At 46.9% G+C, this 18,469-nt stretch overlaps 1 pseudogene; it reads right to left on the bottom strand.

Moving 5' to 3' along the window:
- Nucleotides 1-16,097: 16,097 nt before the first annotated feature.
- On the bottom strand, nt 16,098-16,210 carry LOC136633880 (5S ribosomal RNA; annotated as a pseudogene).
- Nucleotides 16,211-18,469: the final 2,259 nt, after the last annotated feature.

The raw sequence follows: 18,469 nt of genomic DNA, 5'->3' as shown, positions 1-18,469 counted from the left end.
CCAGGATATGGGTGTCATCTATTTTGTTCCTGTTCCCCAGTAACCAAGATTATCTCCTTTCCGATTGCCTTCTTGAATGCCATCTCTTTTAGACCCGGATTTCCCAATAAGCCTCTGCCAACATTTGGTTTTCCTGCTATCTTAACATATTGCAATTTGTTCAGTATCTGAACAGAACTTTCCCTGCTTTGGCCTGCTTTGGCAAGTGCTTATAAAACTGTCTGCGATTGCGGGCATGAAGCACATTGCCTAAAATAAATAGTAACTGTGTTTTGTATTTCTTGCTATTTTATTATACTTTTGAGTCCTCTGTCATTTTAAAGAACCTCCTGGTTTGACAACTAAGTGCATTACTGGCCGCTTCTGGGAGAAGTGGGATTTTTTTTTTTTACCTTTGGCAAAGTTATTATTATTCTTTCACGTACCTCGTATGAATTATATCATGGCTGCTAATATCCTCCTCCAGCATGTATATATTTTCATTATGCCTTTTAAGGCATAAACTGATCTGGAGAATGGAGCAGCATTCCTAAGAAGCCTGATGTTGGCTCAGTCAAGCTGTCCTATGCAAATAACTTGCTAATAAATACGAAAGGAATAATCATGATTAAACGCTGTGGAAAGGGGCTTGTCGTTGCCATGAAGGGCAACTGGTCTCTGAGATCACAGCCATTTGGCAATCTAGTTGAGATGAAACCGAAGCAACTTGGGTATCAAAATTTGGGGGCAGCTTGTTCACATCTCTTAATTATAATGTGCATCTTTATGGCTCTAACCTCATTATCACTTCCAACAGGCTTGTTTATGAAATGTTGTAAGGAGCCACTGTGGAATTGCTCCACCCTAGACCTTCAGAATTCTAACGAAATGCCAAACAATTGGGATAAATCTTCTACAAAAGTGAAGGAGCGTCTCTCCCCCTCCGACACCCATATGTCTAAGCTCTCCCTCTCTGTCTGCTCTGCTGATTAAGTTGACAGGCATGTCATCCCAACTGCCCCAGAGCCCATTAGATGGCAGTCTTGGGCTACTGGCGACACAGGTGTATCATCGCAACAAAAGGTGGATGGCAGAGAGCTTTGTGGCTATAGGGAACAAAGCAAGAGACTGTTAAATAAACAATGGCAACAAAGAAACATCAGCCTTGGGAGTACTTTGGCACATGCAAACCAGCAAGTACAGTTCCCTAACAGCCCTTATGGAACCCTTCACGGTTATACAGTCTATAGCCATTGTACGAGCTGTAGTGTTGTTCTCCAGTAGCGTTAATGGACTCCGTCACAGTGGTGCCCAGGCAGTTATTTGTGCCTTTGTTTACAGACTGTTGAATGTCTGCAAAGTGAATCTTAGACTCCTGATGACCCCACTAGACTTCTCCACCTTTGTGTGCTGTGCATCCTGCATTACCGACGTCTCAAGGTTTGAATGGACTGCGGGGAAGCGCCGTTTTGGAGGTGATAAGTTCTGTCTGTGGTGTGACTCCATCCATTCATGCAGCTTCAAGATGCTGAAGTCATTCGGTGCTGAATATGCACGTGTGAACCAGCCATCAGGTCCATGATTATTTCCAGGTTAGATTCTTGTACCTGCCAGCGCATGACAGATGAAAGTAGGGATATAACTGGGAAAGGCGAATGGCTGTCACCATCCCAGACTGGGAAGCCCAGAAGAAGGAGGCTGCTTGGGATATGCCCCCCTCCTGGTAGGACTGAGAACACCTGAAGTCAGGGGGTTTCTTTAAAACCCCAGCAATAGCAGAACATGATGCTCTGAGAGACACAGCAACCCACTCCTTCCGAGGTGAACTGAGACTCCGCAGGCCTTTTGGATGCTGAAGCATCACAGAATCCAATCCTCTGAGTTAATAGAATGGTCCAAACAAAGAGTGAAATCTGGAGACTTTCACCATACTGCATAATTATACCTTTAAGTGATGAAAACCCCCAGATCAATATTGCTCCCAAATCCTGCTAAGGTTCTTGGCCTGAAATGTTTCCCCCCCCCCCTTGAAAATCCATCTCGAGATGTACATACCCAAGCAGTCCTTTCTGCCTACCTACTGGCTCTTGGGGGAATTGGATGTTACACTTGTGTGGACACCGGAATATTTATTGATATTTAACGTTTCATATTCTCCAGATGGATGTTTGGGTGTCGGAACAAAACAACCCCTGTCCTGCAGGTGTCGGTACAAGAAGATTATTTTAGCAAGGAGGCCTCTTTCTCTATTTTGGATTCGCTTGGCAAGGAGAACGCAGGTCCCTGGAGAATAGCTCAGCGTGGAAATGGAAATGAATTGCAGGCAGACAAATAACTTTGCCACACTTCTCATTGGTGGGGGCCGCTATTTTGTTATTATCTGGTTACTGCTTCTAATTTAAAGCTCTTAAAACATTTAGGAAGAGCCCTTTGAAATATTAAAATACCTTTTACAAAAATCAATTTGAGAAAGAGTGCTTTTCCGAAGCCCCCTTCTTGCCTCTGTGATGACTTCTCCCCTCGACTGGACCCATACAGTGCCTGACTGTTTTTCCCCCCTTCGGCTTTATTAATCTGTTGTGTGAAGCTGGAGAAATAACCTCCAGCTGATGCAAGAAAGGGTGGAGTAGTGATGGATTCAATAAACATCAAGAAACTACTGGGGGTGGGTTAAGAAGTTTTCTATCTACTTCTTTCTATCTACTCTCAGCTTTCTTTACTGCTGGGAGCTTCTGCAGCTGAAAGGCGAGCAGAGGTTGTCAGTGAAATGAAAAGCACTTAGAAACTCAGGCAGGAAGTGATCAGGATCACTCAGGCATATAACAAAGCGACCCCATCCCAGTCTCAGGCAAGAGAAAGTGGATGTGCTGGAAAGACCTTGGGCTTGAAATAGCAGGAGCACTTCAGTAGAGAATTTCAGCACAGTTTGAAGATTTCTGCAGCAACCTACAGGGGTGAATGAGGAAAGCAGAATCTGAAATACGATGGCAGAGCTCAAGAAGCTGAACCTGAGAGCAGAGCCAACCCATTATTTTTTTTGGCGGGGGGGGGGGGAGGAAGGACATTCTCAAATTCTCCTCCTTGGAATTTTTGAAACCAAAGTTGACTGGTTAGTGTCTAGTACTGCAGTGTTTACTCAATTAATTGGGTAGACCAGTGGTTCTCAAACTTTTTAGCACTGGGACGCACTTTTTAGAATGACAATCTGTAGGAACATAAGAACATAAGAACAGCCCACACTGGATCAGGCCATAGGCCCATCTAGTCCAGCTTCCTGTATCTCACAGCGGCCCACCAAACGCCCCAGGGAGCACACCAGATAACAAGAAGACCTGCAAGGCCTCCTGGGAATTGTAGTTAAGAACATAAGAACAGCCCCACTGGATCAGGCCATAGGCCCATCTGGTCCATTGGGGATTGGACGAGTTTCTGGAGGAAAAATCCATTATGGGGTACAAGCCATGATGTGTATGCGCAACCTCCTGATTTTTGGAATGGGTTAAGTCAGAATGCCAGATGTAGGGGAGGGCACCAGGATGAGGTCTCTTGTTATCTGGTGTGCTCCCTGGGGCATTTGGTGGGCCGCTGTGAGATACAGGAAGCTGGACTAGATGGGCCTATGGCCTGATCCAGTGGGGCTGTTCTTATGTTCTTAACTACAATTCCCAGGAAGCCTTGCAGATCTCTTGTTACCTGGTGTGCTCCCCTGGGGCATTTGGGGGGCCGCTGTGAGTTACAGGAAGCTGGACTAGATGGGCCTATGGCCTGATCCAGTGGGGCTGTTCTTATGTTCTTATGTTCTTATGTCCAGCTTCCTGTATCTCACAGCGGCCCACCAAATGCCCCAGGGAGCACACCAGATAATAAGGGACCCCATCCTGGTGCCCTCCCTTGCATCTGGCATAGCCCATTTCTAAAATCAGGAGGTTGTGCATACACATCATGGCTTGTAACCCGTAATGGATTTTTCCTCCAGAAACTTGTCCAATTCCCTTTTAAAGGCGTCCAGGTCATACGCCATCACCACATCCTGTGGCAAGGAGTTCCACAGACCAACCACACGCTGAGTAAAGAAATATTTTCTTTTGTCCGTTCTAACTCTCCCAACACTCAATTTTAGTGGATGTCCCCTGGTTCTGGTGTTATGTGAGAGTAGGGATGCACCAGAAGTGATGTCATTAACCTGAAAGTGATGTCATGGACAGAAGTGATATCATCAATTTAGGCTTCAAACCAAAGCCATGATCAGCCATTGCACAGCGCACTTGTGCTGTCATTTTGCGTAGCTCAGAATTCAAACATTCCAGCTCAGAAGCCAAGCAGAAGACAAACTTGGATCCTTCTCCAACCACACAGCCCTGCCCCCTTTTCCACTGACCCACTTCCCAGCTCTTCAGGGCAAAGCACCCTGCCTCTCTCACAACGGGAGCCCACACTGCCCAGCAGCTCTGTACCCTGTATTTTTATCTCTGTATTTTCAAAGGGGACTGAGCTAGGTGCTATGTGACCCACTGGAAGTTGGCTCGTGACCCACAGTTTGAAAAATGCTGGGTTAGATGAAATGGTTAACAAACGCTCTAATTGACTAAAGGAGGTGTTCCCAATTAATTGGACAGAACCCTTCAAAGAGACAAATCCCTTCCCTTCTAAGGCCTCTTCTGCCCTACTCTGAAGGAGACTAGAAGCCATTCATTTTTCCACTGGTGCTTCAAGAAGGAGCTGTGGCCTTCCAGTTGGGGCTTAGCGGTTGCTGAAGGAACCTCTTCTGGATCGGCTTTAGGGCCATGTGATGCCTTGGCTGGGAAGCCCTTTGGGAACCTGGGTTATTCAGCAGTGGTGGTCAAAATGGGTTATATAAGCCGCCTTCACTGATGTGACGATCCCCTACATTTCAGAAGCTCACGGCGTTTACACATGGCACTGGTCACTCACATGGGATGTCATCTCACCTGACTACCTGGTCCTTCATTTCACTTTTGAATTGTTCAGGACAAACCTGTAGATTTCCTGTACAGCCTTCACCCACTGATTCAAACTGGGAATACTCTGGAAACCGGATATTACAGTGAGATGCTGTCTTTCTCTTTCCCTGCCTGCAGAGACAGAAACTACCTAATTTGAATGTAGATAGGAATTGATCTTGACCTCCTTCTTATCAGCTGTAACTTGCCATCCTCTTACACAATGGGTCTTTTTTAATTCCAGTGCCAAAGGCAAATATTTATCTAGCCAGGGATGGTGTTAGGAGAGAAGCTCTTGTTATGAATTGCCAGGCATCTCCTTGTCCTCTAAGTGCTTTTGTAACCTTTGGGTTTTGGCTTCAGTATTTTCACCCTGAGCCCAAGATTCTCATAAAGGTTGCCCAGGAAAATGAACCTTGTTTATTGTTAATTTTATTCAGTCCTGCAGAAGTCAAGACATACCATGGGAAAAAGGGAGAGTGGATTGGATTGCCCACTCAAGACTAGGGTAGTAGTATGGAGGCTGGCAGAATGAACTGGTCGAGCCAAAATCAAGCTAAACTGAACACATGTCCCTTAGGAAGCTGTCCTACATGGAATCAGACCCTTGCTCCTTCTAGCTTGGTATTATCTGTGCTGCCTGCTCTCTGGGATTCCAGGAAAGCAGTTTTCTCCAGCACTAGCCGGCAAAACCAGGGACCTTCAACATGTCAAGCACATGTTGTGCTAAGGAGCGAGCGATATTCTTAAAGCCTTAGCTAGGCTCTGAAAAAACTATCAGTAAGAGACCAAGCAGGCCTCATGAGAAGTTCCATAATCAGGGTCACAACCAAAAAGGCCCTGTGTCTGTTTCAGACACAGTGCATACATGCTGGGGATTCCAGCACATTCCAGGACTGTGTTGTTTGGAACTGTGTTGTTTGGGGTTGCAAAGCACTTAGTTTTTCAGGGAGCCACACCACAGTTTGCAAGGGACCCGTGGTGGGAGCAAAACGGAGGTCTATGCCTCTGTTTTGCTCCCACTGCCTGGAATGGCTCAGAAGGAACGGGGGAGAGGCCCCTTGCATGCTGTCGTGAGGCTCCCTGCAAAACTTATTGCTTCACACACCCCTCTAGCTATGCCACTGCCATGTTCACATATTGTTTGTCTGAGCTCCTTGGGTTGTCATTCTTCAGGATTCAAATCACTTCTCAGGATCCCCATTGGTTAACTCTCTGAATGGCACACAGGCACATCTTTTCTTGAACAACCAAGCATGGGAAAGCATGCGTACAAACATTAACATGCTAGCACGTATGCACTGCTGAAACAGAGACGCCTGCGTTGGCTCGGTCATGTCGTGAGAATGGATGATGGCCGGATCCCAAAGGATCTCCTCTATGGAGAACTCGTGCAAGGAAAGCGCCCTACAGGTAGACCACAGCTGCGATACAAGGACATCTGCAAGAGGGATCTGAAGGCCTTAGGAGTGGACCTCAACAGGTGGGAAACCCTGGCCTCTGAGCGGCCTGCTTGGAGGCAGGCTGTGCAGCATGGCCTTTCCCAGTTTGAAGAGACACTTGGCCAACAGTCTGAGGCAAAGAGGCAAAGAAGGAAGGCCCACAGCCAGGGAGACAGACCAGGGACAGACTGCACTTGCTCCCGGTGTGGAAGGGATTGTCACTCCCGGTTTGGCCTTTTCAGCCACACTAGACGCTGTTCCAGAACCACCTTTCAGAGCGTGATACCAGAGTCTTTCGAGACTGAAGGTTGCCAACAACTCTTTGGTACCAAACCTGTCATTTCATCTGCCTCAGAGGTTAATTTTGAATGTTTCTAACAGATGGTAGGACAATTTTGAGTGTTTGGGGGTTTTTCCCCTTCTTTTTTTTCTAGGACATCATTAAATGAAGAAACTCACATCTTCTTGGTTCTTAAATCTGTGTATAAAATGCTTTTGCAGAGTAAATAATGCAGGAGACAATGCAGAGCCTTGAACAACCTGTAATTGGGAGAGAAGCTCAGCCAGTAATCCCTAGTACAGGAATAGGGTGACAACTTCAAGCATTTCCCTATTTTTATCTGAGAAATGCTAGGGGGTATGAATGATGCCGGCACCTCACACAAGAGTAACGACGCCCTTCAGCGCCAGGTAAACAATCCAAGAATGTGGACAGAAAGCAGGAAGTAGGAATGCTGTTCCTCCATCTGCTACCTTTTTGATGTGCTTGTCCAGGTGTGCTTGCCTCTGAATGTGTCATAAGGCTTAGATACACACAGATGTGGCTGTGAGCCCCCCAATCAATCCAGAGTCTATTCAGACTTGCTGTCCTTTTCTGTCTGACATTTATATCCTACCTTTCCTTTAAGGAGCTCGCCAGAGGTGAACATGAGGGTTATCCTGCTTTATCCTCACAACTCCCCTGTGAGGTAGGTTAAGCTGAGGGTGAGCGTAACTGATCCAAGTCCTCGGAATATCAGATGCTTGAGGCAGGTAACCAGTAGGGAAAAGCTGTTGCGTTTGTGCCTTTCTTGTGATGATGGGAAAGTGGATTTGTCTATCCCTAAATGTCAGAGGTACCCCATGAAACTGACATGCAGGAAATGCAGGAGACAGCAGTGGGATTTGATAGAGGTGGCAACAGCCACTAGCTTAGATGGCTCTTGTTTTAAAATGTCATTACTATAAACATTTATAAGTATATCTCACTTAGCATCTATCCTCCTGCTTGAATCTGTGAAATCCCTTTTAAAAACCATCTATATGTGGTTGTTGTTGCTCACCGGGTAGATGGGACTCGTCAGCCTGGGAAGGCAGCTCATCTGAGAGAAGGAAAACTCTGATCCCAAACCTCCACTGCCTTGTGGCTACATCCAGTTATGGAAAAGGCTTCAGGAGTCAACCTCGAGGCAAGATCCGGAGTCCCTGAGGCAGTTCATGGCTGAACACAGTCACGTTCTGGCAACTCCTGCGACGCCGCTGGAACCAACCGTATTGGCTTCTGCCTTTCCATTGGACCATTTCAGCGACGTGGAGAGGGGGGATTTGCTGCATGGGTAACAGCCTATCCTCCATACCTACTTTACCCAGGCTTCACGCACTGGAGAGGACACTCTGTCCCAGAACCACCATTCAGAGCGTGACACCGTGGTCTTCCAAGACTGAAGGATGTTGCTCTTATTGTTTTAATGGGAAAGGCAGAATTTAAATCTGTTATCCGACTGTGGATGTGTGCTTGCTTACTGCCTGGTTTCCAGGTGTTCTGGGAGGGTTCTTGCCCTGCATGTCAGCTTTGCACAGCGTTGTGTGCCATCGGATGCTGAATTTTTGGTCCAAGGCTCCCAAATGCTGGAGCCATCACTGGTTGGTCTAATCTGGCAGGGCCTCATGCACATTGGGGCAAAAAATCAAAACTTTAGATATAGGCTGATGGGTTCTGAGCTGTCTGTGACAGATCAGGAGAGAGATCTTGGGGTGGTGATGGACAGGTCGATGAAAGTGTCGACCCAATGTGCAGCGGCAGTGAAGAAGGCCAATTCTATGCTTGGGATCATTAGGAAGGGTATTGAGAACAAAACGGCTAGTATTATAATGCCGTTGTACAAATCGATGGTAAGGCCACACCTGGAGTATTGTGTCCAGTTCTGGTCGCCGCATCTCAAAAAAGACACAGTGGAAATGGAAAAGGTGCAAAAGAGAGCGACTAAGATGATTATGGGGCTGGGGCACCTTCCTTATGAGGAAAGGCTACGGCGTTTGGGCCTCTTCAGCCTAGAAAAGAGACGCTTGAGGGGGGACATGATTGAGACATACAAAATTATGCAGGGGATGGACAGAGTGGATAGGGAGATGCTCTTTACACTCTCACATAATACCAGAACCAGGGGACATCCACTAAAATTGAGTGTTGGGCGGGTTAGGACAGACAAAAGAAAATCTTTCTTTACTCAGCGTGTGGTCGGTCTGTGGAACTCCTTGCCACAGGATGTGGTGCTGGCGTCTAGCCTAGACGCCTTTAAAAGGGGATTGGACAAGTTTCTGGAGGAAAAATCCATTATGGGGTACAAGCCATGATGAGTATGTGCAGCCTCCTGATTTTAGAAATGGGTTATGTCAGAATGCCAGATGTAGGGGAGGGCACCAGGATGAGGTCTCTTGTTATCTGGTGTGCTCCCTGGGGCATTTGGTGGGCCGCTGTGAGATACAGGAAGCTGGACTAGATGGGCCTATGGCCTGATCCAGTGGGGCTGTTCTTATGTTCTTATGTGCTTATGGCCCTTCTTCTAGTCAAGGCTACTCAATGAATTTTACAACAGAGGAAGGAGCCAAATCTTCCCTGTCTGATTGCCACTTTCCACGTGCCATGCTATGCTGCCTTTGCACCGGTTCCTACCTAGTACAGTTACACAAACCCTACTAGCTCTACCTCCACTGCATCCTCCCTGCCAATTGACAACAGGCTGCAGTTTTGCCCGTGGGTTTTTTGCTGTGCTTCCCTCGCCGAGCACAGACAGATTTCTGGCCTCAGCCACTAGGGGGACTTAAAAATGCATTGCAGCATGGAAATTACAGCCACCTAATCGCATATGCAGTGCAGAAGCAGCTGAGGATGTGGATCTCATTCTCCAAAACTACCAGTTAGGGAGGGAACAAGAACACGTTGTTGGGGATGAGCTGTTACGTGGGAGACTGGAAAAGTCACTTTGTATCACTATTGAAACAGAGAGGCAGTTATCTTTCGGTGGTGTCGTTCACAGCCGTACGGCACAAGAACCGTGCAGCCGAAGAAGGAACAGACCAACCAAGAGCTGCCTTTCATGAACGGGCAATTCTGCAAGGCAAAGCCACCAATGCGGGCAATTTAAAGAGAAATTCATAGGAATCTGCTTGGTTGCTTTGCTAAAATCCCAGCTATATTAATCTTTGCCAATACTGCCAATCTAAGCCAGTCCATCCAGCTTTGCATTGCCTTCCCCTGACCAAAACAGTATTTCAGTCGAAGATTTCTAGGGGATTTCTAGTCAAAGTTTTTCCCAGGTCCACCTGGAGATGCCTTAGAGATCGAACCTGTATCCGGGGACCTTCTCAACGCAAAGCAAGAGCTGTACTGAGCTCAGAGCCCCTGATAAACATGAGTAAAACATCCTGCCTTGTTGGCAACCTTCAGTCTCGAAAGACTCTGGTATCTTGCTCTGAAAGGTGGTTCTGGAACAGCTGAAAAGGCCAATTTGGGAGTGACAATCCCTTCCACACAGGGAGCAAGTGCAGTCTGTCCCTGCTCTATCTCCCTGGCTATGGGCCTTCCTTCTTTGCCTCTTAGCCTCAGTCTGTTGGCCAAGTGTCTCTTCAAACTGGGAAAGGCCATGCTGCACAGCCTGCCTCCAAGCGGGCCGCTCAAAGGCCAGGGTTTCCCACCTGTTGAGGTCCACTCCTAAGGCCTTCAGATCCCTCTTGCAGATGTCCTTGTATCGCAGCTGTGGTCTACCTGTAGGGCGCTTTCCTTGCACGAGTTCTCCATAGAGGAGATCCTTTGGGATCTGGCCATCATCCATTCTCACGACATGACCGAGCCAACGCAGGCGTCTCTGTTTCAGCAGTGCATACATGCTAGGGATTCCAGCTCGTTCCAGGACTGTGTTGTTTGGAACTTTGTCCTGCCAGGTGATGCCGAGGATGCGTCGGAGGCAGCGCATGTGGAAAGCGTCCTGCACTGTGATGGTATTAACAGAGACATGCAACTGGCTGCATAAATACAGTAGAAATACAAGGGCATAGCTAAAGGGGATGTTATGATACTGAATGGGGCGACAGCAAGAACCCACTGTATGCTTGCTTAAGAAATCCTGAAATGTAAGTGATTACAACTGTACTCCTTTCTCTTTCTTTCTGCATTCTTGGGGCACTTGGGAAGAGATTTTGATTTTTTTTTTTATCCCACTCACAAGACTGGCACATGGTTTTTAAGAGATCCTCAAACTCTGGAATGCTTGCAAGGCTAAAACGGAAGCTGTGAGCCATTGGCATAGCTAGCTGGGGTGCAAAACACCGGAATGAGCCATACGAGCAGCCCCTCCCCCTCTCCTTCGGAGTCATTCCAGGCGGTGGGACCAAAACGGAGGCAAATGCAGGTATAGAATGGGAGATACCGGACTCGGCATCACAACATGTAAAAGGGATCTTGGAGTGGCAGTGGATCACAAGAGGAACGTGAGTCAGCAGTGTGGCTGCAAAGTAGGCCAGGGGACATCCACTAAAATTGAGTGTTGGGAGAGTTAGAACAGACAAAAGAAAATATTTCTTTACTCAGCGTGTGGTTGGTCTGTGGAACTCCTTGCCACAGGATGTGGTGATGGCATCTGGCCTGGATACCTTTAAAAAGGGATTGGACAAGTTTCTGGAGGAAAAATCCATTACGGGTTACAAGCCATGACGCGTATGCGCAACCTCCTGATTTTAGAAATGGGCTATGTCAGAATGCCAGATGCAAGGGAGGGCACCAGGATGAGGTCTCTTGTTATCTGGTGTGCTCCCTGGGGCATTTGGTGGGCCGCTGTGAGATACAGGAAACTGAACTAGATGGGCCTATGGCCTGATCCTGTGGGGCTGTTCTTATGTTCTTAACTACAATTCCCAGGAAGCCTTGCAGGTCTCTTGTTATCTGGTGTGCTCCCTGGGCATTTGGTGGGCCGCTGTGAGATACAGGAAGCTGGACTAGATGGGCCTATGGCCTGATCCTGTGGGGCTGTTCTTATGTTCTTAACTACAATTCCCAGGAAGCCTTGCAGGTCTCTTGTTAGCTGGAGTGCTCCCTGGGGCATTTGGTGGGCCGCTGTGAGATACAGGAAGCTGGACTAGATGGACCTATGGCCTGATACAGTGGCGCTGTTCTTATGTTCTTAAGGCGAATGCAATTTGTCTGTAGTAGAACTGTAGCTTCCAAGTTCACAAGAAGTTATGGTTCTGCTTTACTCTGCATTGGTTAGTCCTCACCTGGAGTACCGTGTCCAGTTCTGGGCACCTCACTTTAAGAAAGATGCGGCCAAACCGGAGCAGGTTCAGAGGAGAGGGATGAGGATGATCAGAGGGGTGGAGAACAAGCCCTATGAGGAAAGGTGGAGGGGACTTGGTGTGCTTAACCTGGAGAAGAGAAGGCTGAGAGTGGATATGATAACCCTCTTCAGATACCTGAAGGGAAGAAGTGACAAATTTGTTCTCAACTGCCTGTGAAAGTAGAACTAGATACAACAGATACAACTGCACGAGATGAGATTCTGACTGGATATCAGGAAAATGTTCCTGGTGGTGAGGGCGGTTCGGCAGTGGAACAGATTGCCAAGGGAGGTGATGGACTCTCCTTCACTGGAGATCTTCAAGCAGAGGCTCAAAAAGCACCTGTTGGAGATGCTCTAGGAGGATTTCCTGCTACAGGTAGGGTGTTGGACTAGATGACCGTTTAGGCCCCTTCCAACTCTATGATTCTAAGAGCCAATGAGGTGTTGTTATGATACAGCAGGGAACCAATAAGGCGTTAGGATGAGTCAGCTCTCATTTCCATGTATCAGAGCGAATACTAGACTTCTTATTCAGCTGTTTGAGTGTCATCAAGTTGGCCACTGTTTCTGGTTGGTGACTGATTTGTTGGGTGACTTGTACTATAATACATTAAAATAAATAACTGAAGTAAATGCGGGTGGCACCAACCCTAGTGCATCAGAGTCCACCATCCTGGGCCAAATCGCCCAAAGCACACACCCCATTTGCAGCGGCTGCATTAACATTACACTATTGTTAGGACTTCACAGCTGGATCTCATGGCAATGGCAATTTTCTGGTGGTTTCCACCAGCACAGAACGCCCAGACATATCAAAGAAGAAACTGCCTCCTTGCTGTAACAGTTAATGTGAGCTGTGCGTTGACACAAGTCAAGCAAAAGCTGTGTGATCGCTGACACATTGCTCTTTACCTCCCTGGTTTGGTATTGGGGGGGGGAGAAGGAGCTGCCACTTCCCCCCACCCCCTCTCCGAGATGGCTTGCTAAAGAGGCTGTCAGTCTTTGCTTTGAATTTCCCGACTTCCGTCAGTTTAAGTGAGACCTTTAATGCTCTTTAAACACAGATTTCTGAAAGTAATAGAATCATGGAGGAGAAATGATGCCATATGTCACATAAACCTGGATGTTAAAAGGTACCATAATATAGTAATGTGGTTTCCAGCCTGCCAGAATCCCCCCTTAAAGGAGAATTGATTTTTTTTCTTCTTCTCAAGGATTCTTCTCTGAGCAAAATAAATTAAATCTACATTTAGCTTTATTTGTTTAAAAACCTCCTTGTTCAAAGGAGGCCGGATATAGAGACATTTTCTAATAAATTAACACAAGATAAATTATACCCAGAAGCTCACTGAGCACTGCCAGTTATGAGATGCTTTATATCTGCAGAAGCAGGATGCGGTGAAGCTCCCATCAGGAAAGGGAGCCGTCGGGTGTCTGAGGACACGTTGATTAATTGGTGTTTCTGTTAACAGAGTGCGAGGCTGATGGACCTGTGTCTGCACTCTCTCTCTCTCTCTCTCTCTCTCTCTCTCTCTCTCTCTCTCTCTCTCTCCCTTTATTTTTTATTTTATTTTCTTCAGTGTTGGAAGTGAATTGAATCCCCTTTGACATTTAAAAGGCCTTTCTGAGCCAAAGAGATGGTCTCAAGTCAACCCCAACTGGTCCTCTGTTGAGTATTGTTGGATTTTAAAGGCTTCTAGAAGAACGCACAGTACCAGAAGAAGATTGGACCAAGGAACACTGGGTTCAAATGCCGCGTGAGCCAAGAGATTATCCACCAAGGCGTCAACTCTTGGCCTTAGAGCAGGGGTTCCCAAAGTAGCAATGCCTTAGGGCACTGCAACACACTTATAGGGGTGCCGTGGGATATCGCTGGTGGCACCTCCTGCCTGTTCTCCCAGGCACTGCCACTTTGGATCTCACAAAATCTCATGAGATCCAAGATGGCGGTGCCCAAACCACATGAGATTTGGGTACCATCATCTTGGGTTTCACAAAAGCTTGAGGTATTTGGGTGCACCATCTTGGACCTCTTAATATTTGAGTGCCACAAGCTTGGACCTCACAAGATTTCATGAGATCCAAGAAGGCAGCACTTAGCTGAGCTGAAAGAGGAGGCCGCAGGGGCGTTTGGGAACCACTGCCTTAGAGCCATTTCACAGATCACCCCAGAAGCAAATCTGGACATGCCTTTGAGCATACACACATCAAGGAGTGGAAGCCCATCGTAGCTCCTTTTCTGACATGTTTGTCCCATTCACACATTGCACTGCCAGGTGTGCGCTGGAAACATTCCAGTGGGCTGCTAAAAAAAGATGTGACGTGAAATAGCTCTTTGCTGTCTGTCTGAGAAAAGGAAGTTGTTGGGAGTGTGTCACTTTTCTGTGCACCAGTGAAAGACTGCAAAGGACTGCGTGTGTTAAACAGTGTAATCAAAAGGGTAAGTGATTTCTTGAGATGAAGGTCACAGTGCAGGGAGGTGCACGGGGCAAAGCACCACCTTTCATACCTGGGCAGAAGAGCACGTCTTTAGAAAGTTCAGCGCTTCCAGGTGGTGGTTGTTCCTGTCAAAGCAATGCCCCCTGGTGAAATTCCCTCTTGAAAGAGATTGGAATAGTGTCCTGTATTAAAATTAAGTCACTGAGCCGGTGCGTTGCCACAGAATTCATGTGGCGAGTCTCTTCATCAGGATCTCTGCTGGATTTTAGATGGTGCTTACTGTTCTTAAGCTGCTGAATTCTTTTTTGATGCTTTTATTGGGATATTGTTCTTTTGTTTATTGAGGGGCCGTCAGAGTTGTTGTTGGCAACCTTCAGTCTCGAAAGACTATGGTATTGCGCTCTGAAAGGTGGTTCTGGAACAGCGTCTAGTGTGGCTGAAAAGGCCGATTCGGGAGTGACAATCCCTTCCACACCGGGAGCAAGTGCAGTCTGTCCCTGGTCTGTCTCCCTGGCTGTGGGCCTTCCTTCTTTGCCTCTTAGCCTCAGACTGTTGGCCAAGTGTCTCTTCAAACTGGGAAAGGACATGCTGCACAGCCTGCCTCCAAGCGGGCCGCTCAGAGGCCAGGGTTTCCCACCTGTTGAGGTCTACTCCTAAGGCCTTCAGATCCCTCTTGCAGATGTCCTTGTATCGCAGCTGTGGTCTACCTGTAGGGCACTTTCCCTGCACGAGTTCTCCATAGAGGAGATCCTTTGGGATCCGGCCATCATCCATTCTCACGACATGACCGAGCCAACGCAGGTGTCTCTGTTTCAGTAGTGCGTACATGCTAGGGATTCCAGCTCGTTCCAGGGCTGTGTTGTTTGGAACTTTGTCCTGCCAGGTGATGCCGAGAATGCGTCAGAGGCATGTGGAAAGCGTGAGCGAAGGAATTCTGCCCTGTGCGAGAGAGGCAAGGGAATGTCTCTGAATGTCTCTGAAAAGGCTAGTTTCCTATGAAACCGAGGCCCAAATCCTAACCAACTTTCCATTGCTTGCACAGCTGTGCCAATGGGGCATGTGCTGCAACCTGAGATTGGATGGCAGTCATGGAGGCCTCCTCAAAGTAGGGGGACATTTGTTCCCTTACCTAGGGGCTGCATTGCCCTTACTTCAGTGCTGGAAAGTTGGTTAGGATTGTGCCCTGAGTCAGCTTGTTGGCCTATCCAGTTGTATGGTGCCCAGCCCTACCCAGAAATGCCAGAGACTGCATCTGTGCTCAGGCACAGAACATCAGCCCCCCCCCCCCAAGCACTTATATCAAAAATAGTACTGATTAAAAAAAACACAAAACACACATACACTTTGTTATCCAGTTAATTGGGAAAGTATGTTTTTGGTCAATCGAAAGGTTTTTCCATGATAGATTACATTAATCTATCATCAAGACACTGCAGCCCATAAAAAACACATGAATTATAGGGGAATTTCTTACCAGGAGATGATTCCTTCAAGAAGCGAAGTGATGTGCATGTCAACACTTGAGTTGCTTGCAATGGTTGGTTGGCAACCTTCAGTCTCAGACTATGGTATAAGCCTACAACACCTGGTATTCCCAGACAGTCTCCCATCCAAGTACTAACCAGGCCTGACCCTGCTTAGCTTCCGAGATCAGACGAGATTGGGCATGGAAAGACTATGGTATAAGCCTACAGCTCCCGGTATTCCCAGGCGGTCTCCCATCCAAGTACTAACCAGGCCTGACCCTGCTTAGCTTCCGAGATCAGACGGGATCGGGCATGGAAAGACTAGTATAAGCCTACAGCACCCGGTATTCCCAGGTGGTCTCCCATCCAAGTATTAACCAGGCCTGACCCTGCTTAGCTTCCGAGATCAGACAAGATCAGGCATGTGCAATGTCATTTGGAAAAATACATCTGAGTGGTGAGGAAGCGAGAAAATGCTTCGATTTGCTGGAGGTTCTATTAAAGCGCGGAGCCTTAATGAGTTTGCTCGGTTTACAGCCATTGTGTATGTGTGTTTACAGCTGCGTCTTAGTTAAATGTTTGGCTTGCATTATTTATAGAGGCTTAAAACTCAATAAGGCAAATTTTGAAAAACAAGCTGCAGAGTAATGAAACCCGGGGACTTAGGAAATATATGTTTTCCAAAAATAATCTAACAGCTCCAGTGCCCTGCTGCATACCAAAGAGGCCCAGCCATCCAGCAAGTAGGCAGTCCTACCCTGATATGGCACGCATTTGTGATGTGCTCCAGCCACACTTGGACTGAAGGAGAACAACAAAGTTGAATGCTTCTCCTGCAGACTCTTGGTTCCTCTCTGCAGGGCTTGGGCAAAGCTTCTGATCTTAATTTCCAGAGGAAACACGTTCTTCCATGATTCTCTGATCTATGTAGGGTAGGGAGGGGAGATCTAACTTCCTGGGCTTTGAAAAGGCCCAAGTTCAATCCCTTGTATAAGGTGGATTCCAAGCAGTGCTGCAGCCGGAGAACCCAAGATTCAGTCTCATGTAAAAAAACAGACTACCTGCTATTGCCAGGTAGCCTGGGAAAGACCTGACACCTTGCAGGTGGATTGGCAGTTGGCATGGACTATACTGAGCAATAAAGATATAGTTTGCCTTCTGTTTGTAGAGCCCAGCACATCAATTATGTGGTATGTATTGTCCCTATATGGACCTGAACAGTCCTAAACCCAAATGGACCAGAAACAGCCTTCAACTGAGTTGCTCTTGGGGACTAGAAAAGGCCACTCCAAGTTTTCTGCCCCAGTTTCCCCCTCCCTTCAGTAATAAATATGAACTGATGAAGCTGCCTTATGCTGCATCAGTAGATTGTCTGTTCAGACTGACAACATTTCTCCAGGTTCCCCAAAAAGGGTATTTATCTGGAGATTGAAGAGATTGAATCTAGGACTTTTTGGTATGCAAAGCATGTGCTTGGCAACTGGGTGCTAACTGAGTTACTAGAAAGGGTTCTCACATGTTCAGTACATCCCATGCTCAGAACATAAGACACTGGCTTATGGGAATTAGCCCATGTGAACATGGCATCAACTATTTCTCATCCTCTAGCTTGCTATTTGGGAATCACTCCTCTTGGTTGATCTTTATACTTTTAGCTTATGTCATGAGATCTAGAAACATGCTTGATTTTAAAAAAAATTGTTGCTTTAATTTTTTGTTGCCCGGCACAACTGTGGTTGGGAATTTCCAAATACTGTTAACCCAAGTAAAAGTAACTGGGAGTTCTTTGGGGGATTTTATCAGTGTCCAAGCGCAAGTTCTGCTTCATGCAAAAATAAAAACAAAGAGAAACAACTTCTTCCCCCCTTCCCTGACAACATGTTTTAATGTCTCTGGCAAAACCAGTACAGCAATATGCATATTTATATTCTCTTAGGGCTCAGTACAGCTGCCTTGCAAAATGTCTCTGTGAAACACATGACAGTCGCGACCACAAAGAGCAAACACATGCAAATGACTGAAACTGTGTAAAAAGGAAAAGAAACCATGTCCTTAGCTTGTCGTTATTCTGAAGTTTGTATCCTGAAAACCAGAACCCTTAAATCAGTAGGAATACGTAGCATGTGTGGTGCATCAAGTGTTGAAATCACTTGACTTGCATTATGCTGGTAATTCTTAGAATAGGTCTAGTAAGGCCAGTATTATGTCTATATTGCAGATGGAAGGACTGAGGCTGACAGACAAATGGCAGGCCTGACATAGTTTGTGGGACTGAGCTGAGTGGAACTGGGAACAGGGACAAGAGGGTGATCTAGTTGTTGCCAGGGTTGATACATGAAGACCACATTTTTAAAACACCAGAACCAGGGAAAATCCACTACAGTTGAGTGTCAGGAGAATTAGAACAGACAAAAGGAAATATTTCTTTACCCAGCGTGTGATTCATCTGTGGAACTCCTTACCACAGGATGTGGTGATGGCACCTGGGCTGGATGCCTTGAAAAGGGGATTGGACAGATTGACAGAGGAAAGGTCCCTCACAGGTTAAAGCCATGATGGGTGTGTGCAACCTCCTGGTTTTAGAAGTAGGC

This window comes from Tiliqua scincoides, chromosome 13 (genome assembly GCF_035046505.1).
Source record: "Tiliqua scincoides isolate rTilSci1 chromosome 13, rTilSci1.hap2, whole genome shotgun sequence".
Taxonomy (NCBI): Eukaryota; Metazoa; Chordata; class Lepidosauria; order Squamata; family Scincidae; genus Tiliqua; species Tiliqua scincoides.
This window is presented reverse-complemented; position numbering and strand designations above follow the sequence as displayed.